Raw genomic sequence first — 12417 nt, forward strand, 5'->3', positions numbered from 1 at the left:
CCATCATTCAGGATCTTCCCCAAGGCTGCATCATGGTTCACCTGGGATCCTGTACTTTCAAATTGCTGTGAGATTTCACAGAGATGTTTACAGTGATGATTCACTTGATATTTAATAACATGGTCTGGTATCCAGTCACATGTTTACAGTGTCTTGAACAAATATTTGGATCAAGGAATGTCCAAAAAGCAATTCTCTAAAATCTGTATTGTGAAGACCTAACAGAACAAAATATCTGTAAAGTGGAACTTTTTTTCCATGATGAAGCCATGACTAGGATATAAGTACATCTTCTCCCTTTTTCTTGGTAAAAGAGGATGCTGGTAATGTGCAAGTTAAGAGATTCATTGAGTTTTAAACTGATTGTCCCTAGCATTAGAAAAAGAACAGCAGGAGAGGCAAACAGCTTATATAAAATGCCCTGTTCATATGAGGGTGAGTATTAGATTTGAAAGAATCATCATCCTTCTGCAAAAGGAGAGAGTTACAAAGGCCTAAGAAGAACATTCCAGCAGACATGGAGGAACTCCTCATTGTGACTGGAAGCCCCTTGGAAATCCTGTTAGATTCGTTGATTTCTGTTGCAAGTATCTGTGTGTACCCAAGCAATGCCCAAGTGTGCCTGGAGTGGGGACCTTCTAAAAAAAACTCTACTTATCAGATGATTCCCTTTGGGATGCTTCCAGGCCATCTCAGGCCTCTAAGGAGATGCTCTTGTGTCCAGCTCTCCCTCAGCATCTCAGAGGCTTTAAACTATTTGGATGAACTAAGTAGATCCACATGGCAAATATCTGCTGAAGCACACATCTATATTAATAGGATAACATGAATTGTGAATCCCCATTTTAAACCATGCCTGTGATAGAAGAAAATGACTGCAGTTTCAGCATCAAAGTGACAATATGCATTAACCTCCTGGAGTCACTTCATGACCCCTCCGGATGCACCAAGGTGAATGAAGGTTCCCATGGTCAGGAGGATAAAGAATCAACACCACCACCTGTCATGGTTACTTCAGTAGCTGGTCAACTTTAGCACATTAATTAATGCCTTCTTTCAGGCAGCCATAGGGTTGAATGAAGATCCGGCCTCTCTTTTCTAAGACAAGAACTAGAGAATATCTTTCCACTCAGTTATTCACAAGTAAAGAGGGCATTGGTGGAGAGCAATAGTGAATCCAGATAAACAGGTACAAATAAAACAATTAAAGAAGCTGGCGCTGTTTACAGATCAGCAGTAGGAAGGCTCATCAATCAAAGGTTGTTTAGCTTTGTGGCACTGAACAGAATTATAGTTATATAGCTAAGACTATAAAAGAAGTTCCAATACTGCCCTAAACTGGTGTGAGACAACAGAATCTCTGTAGTGGACACCATGATTGTTGCCCCAGTTTCACTCTCCCCATTGTACTCCAGCCATAAGGTTTGAGAGCAGACCCCTAGTCAGGGTGAGCTTATCCTCTTTCCCAAAACTAGAAGTTCAGGGCAATGAGACTCAAGGAAATATTTGCTAGAGGCTTCTGGGAAAGAATATGTTACATTTAAGAGTTTCTGGAAGTGACTTTCTCTCTTGATGAATGTGAACAAAACAGCTGTGGTACTGATTGCTACTAGCAGCATTCCTATGTCCATGAGGAGAACCAGCCTTAGGAGCAAGTGACCTCTGTGGAAAGACAGTAGATACATGGAAAAAGAACCTGAGTTCTTAATGACATTGCTGGGCACCTGGGTAAACCAATGCTGAGGCACACTGTATTTCTGGACTTAGTACATGTGCCATTGCCTATCCTTGTTTTCAGTTTGAGTTTGATTAATGAATCTCGCTGCTAAAAGTATTCTTATGTATCCATTGTTTTGGCAGACCTTTACACAGGCACCAAGAGAAATTGTAGATCTCCCTGGTTAGTTCAACAATCAAGGGATGGCCACTCTGTGCAAAATTTCAACTGTAGTATGTGAGATTTCAGAGAGGGCAGTAGTACACATGGATGAATCACCTAGAGTTTAAACATGATCTATTTTTCACTCATAGTAAGTGTTTGGTTATAACTAATTTCTGCTGTGTTAGGATAGGTAGTCCAGGAATCAGATCCTACTAGATGGAATTGATGATGAAGAGAGTAGCAGAGGAAGTCTGATGAGATATTACTAGTTTTAAAATATCCTAACAGGCTTACTTTCAGACAGGACTTAGAGATAAAGATCAAGATTGTGACTAGCTTGGGGAGGTTTGTATGCAGTACAAGAAAATCTGTATAAATTGGGGAAAAGGGCACCACTTTGAAATCTTTCCATTATGAAATACTGCTGAGACATGAGACTCAGCTCACCTCTGTTCTGAGGCAAATAGTACCAAAATGTCATCTAATATTTAGCGGTGACATGAATTTATGTGGTATTTCAGGCTATTTATTGCAAAAATTTATATATTTATATTTTTTCCAAACACTAGGGAGTTTCAGCAAAGGCCTCATTCTCCTCTTTCCTCCCTCTCTCTTCCCACCCTCATTCCCTTTTTCTCTCACTCTGACTCTAGGTCCTTCTCTTGTTCATCTTTCAAATCCTTGGTTCTTATTCTACCAACAGCATGGATGTGGGCAATGTGTACTGACATACTTCATCTTCATTTCTTTTTATGTTCATGGGAATTTTCATAGCACATTGATCTGATGCTTTCTACAAGTCTGTTATAAAATGTTGATTAGATTTTTTGGGTCTTCCTGATACTAGACAGATCTTCTGAAATTCAGTTATTCTTTTTTGGTTTGTTTACAAGATAAAAACCATCTGAGTGTCTGGGGCCCAAGGCCTAAAAACCTCAACAGCAGGGAACTGTAGTAGTCTCTGCTCACCATGTCGTTTTCTTCTTCTTGTCCTTGTTCTTCTTACTATTTTTTTTTCCCAGCAAAAATTGGTTACTTTGCTTCTATAGCCTATTGAAGGAACTGACTCTTGGTAGTAGGAATGAACCAAAGAATCTTCTGACTGTTTTAAGACAAAAAGCCTTGAATGATTACAGCTAAGACTACAACAAAGTGAAAAGATTTTGCAAAGCTCAGATAAGATAACATTGAAATCAATATCACTAAACATTTTCAGTAATTCCCTCTATCACAAAGCTTTCTGTGAACCTCTCCACTGAAATAAATCCTTTTATCTTTAGTAGCTCTCTCACCTTACCTGTACCTCTCTTCTAAGATTGGCTTCATTCTGGTTGACTGTATAGGCTTTGGGCTGTGTTTTATTCATCTCCATATTCTGGTATAGAGCTATGAGGTACATAGCACACGTTAAGTTAGCACACAACTATAAAGTTTTAGAGGCATTTGGGCCTCACTTACACAATAAATATTTATTGAGTATCTACTCAGTACCAAGCACTGTTCTGGGCACTGGGACATACTGTGATAAGTAGGACTGTCAAAGTCTCTGCTCTCATGGAGCTTTCACTCTAGTGGGAGAGACTGACAATACACAAATAATATGGAATATAATGTCAGGCAGTGAAATGACAATGGAGAAATAAAGAAGGATAAGAGGACAAAGAGGATGGATGGGATGAAGGTAGAGCACTCTATTGTGAGAACTCAGAGAAGACAAAGGGCTAAATGAAGCAATGAGAATATCTGAGCACTCTAGGCAGAGGGAATAACATTAGTGGAACAGCAAGAAGGCCAATGTGACCAGCAGGAATGCTCAGAAAGGAGGTTGAGACCAGTGGAACGGGACCATGTGGGATCTTGTAGGCTATGCAGTAGTTTATATTTAATATGGTGGGAAACCAATGGAGGGTTTGGACAAGCAATGGACAAGAAAAGAAGTTCATTTTTAAAAGGTTGTCCTGATTATAATATTCAGAATGGATTATAGCGGGACACAAGTGGATGCGATGAAACAGATTTGGACAAAATAACTTCAGTCTAAGTAGGCTAGAATATAGGTGATGAGGGTGGTTAGATTCCCAATATAGTTTGGAGTTCAAATTATCAGGGCTTATTTTGAACTATTAAAATTCTCCTAGAATGCATGCACTTTACAGAAGTTACACTGAAGTGAAGGCTGATACTTGACTGCTGAGGCTATAATCTAACACGGTGGTTCTCAAATTTCTTGGTTCCAAGACTACACTCAAATGTTATTGAATACCCCAGAGAGTTTTTGTTTATGTGGATTACATCTATGGATAAATATGTATTTTTTAACATATTGGTTGATTCATTTAAAACCAACAATAATAAACTTAATAAACAAATTACATGTTAACAGAAATAACACAATTTTGTGAAAACTATTTTTAAAACAAAAACATTAGTGAAAATAATGGTACTGCTTTACAGTTTTGCTAATTTCTTTAACATCAGAAGACAGCTGGCTTCTCATTTCTGCTTCTGCATTCAGTCTCTTGTGATATAGCATATCATATCACTTCTGAAAAACTTCGCTGTGCACAGGTAAGATAAGTTTAAATCAAGTTTGGCCTAAAGCTGCCTCCTTACATATTTTAAGTTCGGCCTAAAGGCTTCTCTGTACATCATGAACTATCACCTAAATGGAATCATAAGCAGACTGTGGCCTACTGTTGTGCCAATCACTGGGTTTTGGCCAATGAAATGTGGCCAACTGTCCAAACGAGGGAAGTGCTGAGTTGTAACCAACCCAGCTGTTTCTGCGCCTTGCATCCATTTTCTGTAGGTTGCTTTCCTTTTTCCATCCATTCATCTGCTTCTGCCATATGACTAGGCTGGAGTCTCCGAGCCTACTCTGGGTTGGGAGACTGCCTGATTCATGAATTGTTCTTTCTCTATTAAACTCTTTTAAATTTAACTTGGATAAATTTTTTTTTTAAAACATGACTGAGGATAAAAGAGATCAATAACTTATTAGTATTACTATTTTTAGATGCTGACATCACAGACTCCCTGAAAGGATCTCCATGACCTCTGTGGTTCCTTTGACTGCACTTTGAGAACTATTGATGTACAGGGAAAAATGCTCTTGGTGGTAAGATTACAACTCCATATAAAAGAGATAAAAGCATCAGTTCCTTGAATTAGAATGATAAAACCATTGTAAAATGTCTTTATCACTTGTAATCATCAATGCTCTATAGAAAACCAGACCACAGTTTAAAGATTGCTTTACATTAGGGGTCTATAACCTTTTAATTCCAAAAACACTAATAGGGGTAAGCATTAAACAACAAAGATTCTGACATAAGAGAACAAAGCAAGGAAAAAAAATAAAAAATAAAAGAAACAAGCTGAACAAGGTGGCTCACGCCTGTAATCCCAGCACTTTGGGAGGCTGAGGCGGGTGGATCACCTGAGGCCAGAGTTTGAGACCAGCCTGGCCAACGTGGTGAAACCCCATCTCACTAAAAATACAAAAATTACCTGGGCATGGTGGTGCGTGCCTGTAATCCCAGCTACTCAGGAGGCTGATGCGGGAGAATCACTTGAACCTGGGAAGAGGAGGTTGCAGTGAGCTGAGATTGCACCATTGCACTCCAGCCTAGGTGACAGTCTCAGGCTTTGTCAAAGAAAGAAAGAAAGAAGGAAGAAAGGAAAGAAGGAAGGAAAGAAGGAAGGAAGGAAGGAAGGAAGGAAGGAAGGAAGGAAGGAAGGAAGGAAGGAAGGGGGAAAAAATTAATAAAAGAAACAGAAACAGGCTTATAGACCAATGATAAAGAGGTGACAAAAGAGAAAGGATTTCTGTAGCGGGAGTGGGAGACTAATGATAAAAATTGCCTTTGGATGGCTCAGTGGTTCTCGTGTCCATTAGCCATTCTGATCTAACAAGTCAGTTTTGCTCAGGCAGCCTGGTTCTGAACTGTGTGCCCTAAGGCCTTCCCCACAGAGGGGGTCCAAGGAGGAGACCTATACATCTGAAGCCATATGTTGGTCTAACATTACTCCATAGGTTGCAAAAATAATCACCACCTAAGCTTTTCCATCTCCAATGCCAACACTTCATTTCTCCAAGTGTAATTCTGGCTTTAATACTATGTAATAAAATCCACTGTAGGTGAGCGTGACCAAATATAACATAACCCAGTGCCCCATTTGCCTGGATCAGAAATCCAGGTAGTATACTCAGAAAACCCCAAGAGTGAGGGAAAAGGGAAAAACTTTATCCTCTCCAAACTAAGCATCAAGCAAAACTCAGCTTGTCTTTCCAGGAAACACAATGGGTCATACATGACATTCAAAACCAAAACTCTACTAACACTCAACTTTTGCCAAAAGGAACCACAGGAATCCACAACATCTTTACATGGCCTTAAATATCAAAGTAACGTGTAAGATATCAGAACAGGTATTTTTTATTAATCTTTGTATTTTTTTTATTATTATTATACTTTAAGTTCTAGGGTACATGTGCACAACGTGCAGGTTTGCTAAATATGTATATATGTGCCATGTTGCTGTGCTGCACCCATTAACTCGTCATTTATATTAGGTATATCTCCTAATGCTAGCCCTCCCACCTTCCCCCACCCCATGACAGGCCCTGGTGTGTGATGTTCCCCTTCCTGTGTCCGAGTGTTCTCATTGTTCAATTCCCACTTATGAGTGAGAACATGTGGTGTTTGGATTTCTGTTCTTGTGATAGTTTGCTGAGAACGATGGTTTCCAGCTGCATCCATGTCCCTATAAAGGACATAAACTCATCCTTTCTTATGGCTGCATAGTATTCCATGGTGTATTTGTGCCACATTTTCTTAATCCAGTCTGTCATTGATGGACATTTGGGTTGGTTCCAAGTCTTTGCTATTGTGAATAGTGCTGCAATAAACATACGTGTGCATGGATCTTTACAGCAGCATGATTTATAATCCTTTGGATATATACCCAGCAATGGGATGGGTGGGTCAAATGGTATTTCTAGTTCTAGATCCTTAAGGAATCACCACACTGTCTTCCACAGTGGTTGAACTAGTTTACAGTGCCACCAACAGTGTAAAAGTGTTCCTATTTCTCCACATCCTCTCCAACACCTGTTGTATCCTGACTTTTTAATGATTGCCATTCTAACTGGTGTGAGATGGTATCTCACTGTAGTTTTGATTTGTGTTTCTCTAATGGCTAGTGATGATGAGCACTTTTTCATGTGTCTGTTGGCTGTCTAAATGTCTTCTTTTGAGAAGTGTCTGTTTATATCCTTTGCCCACTTTTCGATGGGGTTATTTGATTTTTTCTTGTAAATTTTTTTGAGTTCTTTGTAGGTTCTAGATATTAGCCCTTTGTCAGATGAGTAGATTGTAAAAATTTTCTCCCATTCTGTAGGTTGCCTATTCACGCTGATGGTAGTTTATTTTGCGGTGCAGAAGTTCTTCAGTTTAATTAGATCTCATTTGTCAATTTTGACTTTCATTGCCATTGCTTTTGGTGTTTCAGACATGAAGTCCTTGCCCATGCCTATGTACTGAATGGTATTGCCTAGGTTTTCTTCTAGTGTTTTTATGGTTTTAGGTCTAACGTTTAAGTCTCTACTCCATCTTGAATTAATTTTTGTGTAAAGTATAAGGAAGGGATCCAATTTCAGCTTTCTACATATGGTTAGCCAGTTTTCCCAGCACATTTATTAAATAGGGAATCCTTTCCCCATTTCTTGTTTTTGTCACATTTGTCAAAGATCAGATGCTTGTAGATGTGTGGTATTATTTCTGAGGGCTCTGTTCTGTTCCATTGGTCTATATTTCTGTTTTGGTACCAGTATCATGCTGTTTTGGTTACTATAGCCTTGTAGTATAGTTTGATGTCAGGTAGCATGATACCTCCAGGTTTGTTCTTTTGGCTTAGGATTTTCTTGGCAATGTGGGCTCTTTTTTGGTTCCATATGAACTTCAAAGTAGTTTTTTCCAATTTTTCATTGGTAGCTTAATGAGAATGGCCTTGAATCTATAAATTACCTTGGGCAGTATGGCCATTTTCATGATATTGATTCTTTCTCTCCATTAGCATGGAATGTTCTTCCATTTGTTTGTGTCCTCTTTTATTTCATTGAGCAGTGGTTTCTAGTTCTCCTTGAAGAGGTCCTTCACGTCCCTTGTAAATTGGATTCCTAGGTATTTTATTCTATTTGAAGCAATTGTGAATGGGAATTCACTCATGATTTGGCTCTCTGTTTGTCTGTTATTGATGTATAAGAATGCTTGTGATTTTTGCACATTGATTTTGTATCCTGAGACTTTGCCAAAGTTGCTTATCAGCTTTAGGAGATTTCAGGCTGAGACAATGGGATTTTCTAAATATACAATCATGTCATCTGCAAACAGGGACAATTTGATTTCCTTTTTTCCTAACTGAATACCCTTTATTTCTTTCTCTTGCCTGATTGCCCTGGCCAGAACTTCCAACACTATGTTGAATAGGAGTGGTGAGAGAGGGCATCCCTGTCTTGTGCCAGTTTTCAAAGGGAATGCTTCCAGTTTTTGCCTATTCAGTATGATATTGGCTATGGGTTTGTCATAACAATTCTTATTATTTTGAGATATGTTCCACCATACCGAATTTATTGAGAGTTTTTAGCATGAAGGGCTGTTGAATTTTGTCAAAGGCCTTTTCTGCATCTATTGTGACAATCATATGGTTTTTGTCTTTGGTTCTGTTTATATGCTGGATTATGTTTATTGATTTGCATATGTTGAACCAACCTTGCATCCCAGGGATGATGCCCACTTGATCATGGTGAATAAGCTTTTTGATGTGCTGCTGGATTCAGTTTGCCAGTATTTTATTGAGGATTTTTGCATCGATGTTTCATCAGGGATATTGGTCTAATGAGCCAGGCACAAGCTTCCAAAGAAGTTCTCCTGAGTTCTACTCAGTCTTATAGAATACAAGCCCAGCTGCTGCTAAAAGTAAGGCAGCTTGAAATTTCTGTACTGGGTGAAAGGTGGCCACAGTGTCAGTGACCTGCTTTCTCCCCTTATGGAAATGGGACTTGGTACTCTGCTATGTGTCTGACACCATTGAGAAAGGTTATTTGAACTCAGTGGAGCTGGTAGCAAAAGTCTAAATGCCTACTGGCTTACAACTAGAACATATGAACCCCATTGGATTGTCATAGTGTAGTGTAGAATTTATCTGTTTTTTTTAATCTCCAAAACTTCTTCTTTTTCTTTCTCTTTTTAAAAATGCAAATGAGAATGGCACTGTTGTCTCAGGGTTTTAAAGAGCAGAGAGTGCCTGTTGTGCAGTGATGTGTGACTGAATACAGCAAGGAGGTTGGAGACACATCGTCAAGAGCTAGGTGCAAATCCACGGGCTTAAGAGGCCATGACTTATTTACAACTTCTTATTTGCCACTGGCATCATTTGAATTTGTATGGGTTTTACTGAAGAGCAATATACATATATTGTTCTTTTGGAAAACAATCATGTCTGAAGTGTTCCTGAGATTCTTGTAACTGTTATCACTTTGTTTTCGCAGTTCCAGTTTAGCACAGAATAAAATCTGGACTGTATGTGTTTGTGAAGATTTTGTGTCTACATGGTCATCAGGTAAAATTCCTTTCTGTGTTGTGAAAAGAGGCAGACTGAAGTCATTAGTCACTGCCAATGTCGTATCAGTTCTTGCTGGCTTACTCTCATAGCACTGGAGACATTAATAAAATGGGCTGCCAAGGGCCCTTGCAGGCAAACTTGTAACGTAGGAAGCAATTATCTTTGGTTGATTCCCTCTCAAAGGCAGTGGGTGTTGTAGTGTCAGTGAAAAGAATTAAGATCATTGGCTCTGCAATCAGAGAGATCTATGATTGGATTCTGTTTCTTCATTTATTGGTTCAACAAATACTTAGTAAGTGCCTACTAAGTGCTGGCCTCTTTTCCAGGCATTGAAATGCAATAGTAGGAAGGAAACAAACATGGGTGCCTGCCTGTTAGTTGGGGAGGCAGCCACTAGCATCCAGGTGACAGGCTCGAGGCTCAGCCTTATGCTGAGCAGTTTTTTACCTTTCAGCTGCAAACCTTCCTTTCTATACAATACTCCATGGGACTGGGCTAGGACTCTTTCTCCTTTGCCCACTGGCTTCCTGTAAGGGTCTATATATCAGTCTATCTGCATGCTGCTGATAATGACATACCCAAGACTGGGCAATTTACAAAAGAAAGAGGTTTATTGGACTTACAGTTCCTCATGCTGCTGATAAAGATATACCCAAAACTGGGCAATTTACAAAAGAAAGAGGTTTATTGGACTTACTGTTCCACATGGCTGAGGAGGCCTCACAGTTATGGTAGAAGGCAAGGAGAAGTAAGTCACATCTTACGTGGATAGCAGCAGGCAAAGAGAGCTTGTGCAGGGAACTCCTGTTTTTAAAACCATCAGATCTTGTGAGACCCATTCCCTATCACAAGAACAGCATGGAAAAGATGCACCCCCATGATTCAATCATCTCCCACAACAGGTGGGAGTTACAAGATGAGATTTAGGTGGGGACATAGAACCAAACCACATCAGTCTGCAAATAGGGATGCTAGAGGGAGACTAGCATCTGGTGGGAGAAGGGGCTTTCTTCTTGTTTTCTTTTTTTGTTGTTGTTGTTGTCGTTCCTCTCAGCATCATCCCAACAGTAACCTTGGCCTGACAGCAGCAGTTGGTTCCAGTCTCCAGCCTCTTTTGAAAACCTGAGACCAGCCTGTTGGTATGTTCTCAGAAGTAATAGCAAGAGCTGGGTCATGCTCCTCTTCAGAGGTCTAAGCCCCAGCTCTTTCTCTGAGCTTCTGGGCTGTGATTATTCCAACTTCTTCCCTGAACAGCAGCTGCTCCTGCTGTTGTACATCAGAGTTACCTCTGTGATCCCTGTTGCCTATTCAGCCCTCCACCATCTGGAAAACCAAGTCCCTGTAGTAGATTTTATGTTAAAATGCTTCATGTGGTTTTTGTTTTCTTGATAGAATCCTGATATACTCATACCATACAAGCTTATCTTAAGATATTTGAGTTTTGTAACAAAGATGCTGGGGAATAGTCAACTGGTTATGAGGCACATCATCTTGGTACATTCACCATTTTCAATAATGAAAAAAGAGCAAGAGAGTACATTTATGTAGTCACATATTTTGTATAATTTCAAAGAGGGGAAAGTAAAAATGCCTGTGCTTACTTTCAACAGATCAACATGACATTTTTGTGAAAATGAAACACATCAGGGGTAGCTTTCCTTACACATTTGTTTAGACCCACAAAAGAAATAATTTCATGACCTACCAAACCATAACTGGATAATATAAACCCATATTCTTCCAGTTTTGTTTATTGGGAACAAAGCTTCTGCTCATGGTCATTCTTCAACCTCTTTTCTGCAAATTCATTTTATTTCTATCATCTCCTTATATGATATAGATTAATTTAACCTGAATATGTGTGGATTCTATTGTAAATAATGTGTTTAACAACAATCAATAATGCACTCATATCCACTTTTAAGCCCTGCCCTTACTACTTCTTGATGTTAATTTCTAATATAGAATATGCTTTTCCCTAAATGCAATCTAGCATGTGATGCACTGGATTTTGGAGAGCCAACTTTATTTAAATAGGATCAGTGACTCCCTCTCAGATATTGATATGCAATTTCAATCCTGTCAGATCCATAATTATACACTTAATAATCTTCTACTATGAAAGGAAAACAGTAATCTGTCTATCTGGCTAGCTAGCTACCTATCTAAATATCAAGCCTGCCTGTCTCTCTATTTGCCATGCCCTTTTAAAGTTGCTTTAACATGTTCTAATAGATGGAAGTCTGGCAAGAAGATATAGGTCTTCGTTCACAGACAATAGGAAAAAGTCTAAAATGTATAAGCTCAGTTTCACTTAATTTTAAAGATGAACAAACAAGGTGCCTCTAAGTGAAAGACTAGAATGAGTTTAATTAAGAATTAAATGTCCCTTGATGAGTCCTTGTACAGATTTTATAAGTTGCTATAGTTCCCAAGAACTAAAAAGTGAATCACTATAATGACTCAGTAACATACTCTTTTATAAGTCAGATTTTACCATTTCTTGTTAGTTTTTGATTGAGGAGGACTTCTATAAATTGTCAGATGAAAGATCATGAAAAAATAATCATTGATGATAGATCACTGTGTGATTTTTGGCATCTAACTCAGGCGATAAAAAACTGGTAAGTTAGAACTCTTCATTTCCATCAGATGATTACTCAGCACTTATATGCATTAAAAGATGGTAATAAAGATTGAACTGATGTTGAATCCTGTTTCATTTCACCATTAAATAATATTCATCCAAGCTTACCTTAACTGAGAAAGAAATATATTGCATTCAGAAGTGGATTTCCGGCCGGGCGCGGTGACTCAAGCCTGTAATCCCAGCACTTTGGGAGGCCGAGACGGGCGGATCACGAGGTCAGGAGATCAAGACCATCCTGGCTAACACGGTGAAACCCCGT

At 39.1% G+C, this 12417-nt stretch overlaps 1 long non-coding RNA gene across 1 annotated transcript in view; it reads left to right on the plus strand.

The window, feature by feature from the left end:
• The first annotated feature begins 4925 nt into the window (after nucleotides 1–4925).
• The window catches only part of LOC105508127, a 12894-nt gene continuing 5402 nt past the window's right edge, over nucleotides 4926–12417 (plus strand). The window contains exons 1-2 of the long non-coding RNA XR_001001209.1: nucleotides 4926–5000; nucleotides 9435–9505. This is a non-coding gene — a long non-coding RNA (uncharacterized LOC105508127). The remainder of the gene's footprint in view (nucleotides 5001–9434; nucleotides 9506–12417) is intronic.

Source organism: Colobus angolensis, unplaced genomic scaffold (assembly GCF_000951035.1).
Source record: "Colobus angolensis palliatus isolate OR3802 unplaced genomic scaffold, Cang.pa_1.0 Scaffold158, whole genome shotgun sequence".
NCBI classification, from domain to species: Eukaryota; Metazoa; Chordata; class Mammalia; order Primates; family Cercopithecidae; genus Colobus; species Colobus angolensis.